General features: G+C 41.3%; 1 protein-coding gene across 2 annotated transcripts in view; it reads right to left on the bottom strand.

Annotated features, from left to right (window-relative positions):
* Nucleotides 1-550, bottom strand: part of LOC101863343 — a 27342-nt gene extending 26792 nt beyond the window's left edge. Inside the window, exon 1 of one of the 2 annotated variants that reach the window (XM_005098202.3) lies at nt 240-550. The gene's annotated coding sequence lies outside the window, so the exon portion shown is untranslated. The remainder of the gene's footprint in view (nt 1-239) is intronic. The other variant, XM_005098205.3, reaches the window with a different exon arrangement.
* Nucleotides 551-1017: the final 467 nt, after the last annotated feature.

The raw sequence follows: 1017 nt of genomic DNA, 5'->3' as shown, positions 1-1017 counted from the left end.
TAGATTCTAGATATGATCTTTCACATGATCGTCGGTCGTAGCAAGCTGGAAACTAATAAACGGGTGGTATGGAATAAGCGGTCTTGTTACTAATACTGAGGGTAATTTGCCATTAACAAAAAAAAAAGAAGTTTTATTCAGATACCTAGATTCTAGATATGATCTTTCACATGATCGTCGCTACCTACCTACCTACCTACCTACCTACCTACCTACCTACCTACCTGCTATCTACCTACCTACATCTTGGCTGAATAAAGCGCTCCACAGTCTCACATCCACGGATCTATCAGCTCTTGAAATTACTCCTTCCGCCGTCTTTGTTAACGTGGAATAAAGCTTCCCCATTTAAATCCCACACGTGTACGATCTTACTGATTTCTGCTTTAAACGGTGCGCGCAGCTAAACGTAAAAAAAGAACTTGAAAAAAGAAAATAAGTCACCAGGATATGAACAGCGAACTATTTCCCTGTACATGAACAAAAGCACGTCAGGTGGTATCAACAGCAACGGCCAGCTTCGTTGAATTGATACGCACAACGGCCGGTGTTTGTTTCTGGGCTGCCCACACTCACGTCTTTTGTTTCCAAGATCAATGGGCCTGGGCTTAAGTGGGCTGGGCACTTGACCGACCAGTCGGATCTGTATGATCGGGTTGAGTCAGGCCAGAAACGCTGACAAGAAATCCCACACATTACATCAAACGGAATTTGATAGCATAGACTACTTTAGCTCTTGTGCAGGAAAATGCAAGTTTCAGTTTGATAGCACTGTTGTTATCGTCCATCCTTTTCTCCATCATCATAACGATAAGGGACTACTATTGCCTAACGTATCAAATTTAACAGGGGCACAAAATATTTATCAAAACATGTCTTTCTCGAGGAGAATAATAGTTAAAGGACTTGAAATCCCCGAAGACATCATCACAATCATAAAACGGAAAATAGTTTTTCTCTGAGCGACACTTTTACAAACATCTCACTCACGAAGAGAATCCTACGCATAATAATAAT

Source organism: Aplysia californica, unplaced genomic scaffold (genome assembly GCF_000002075.1).
Source record: "Aplysia californica isolate F4 #8 unplaced genomic scaffold, AplCal3.0 scaffold00175, whole genome shotgun sequence".
Classification (NCBI taxonomy): Eukaryota; Metazoa; Mollusca; class Gastropoda; order Aplysiida; family Aplysiidae; genus Aplysia; species Aplysia californica.
This window is presented reverse-complemented; position numbering and strand designations above follow the sequence as displayed.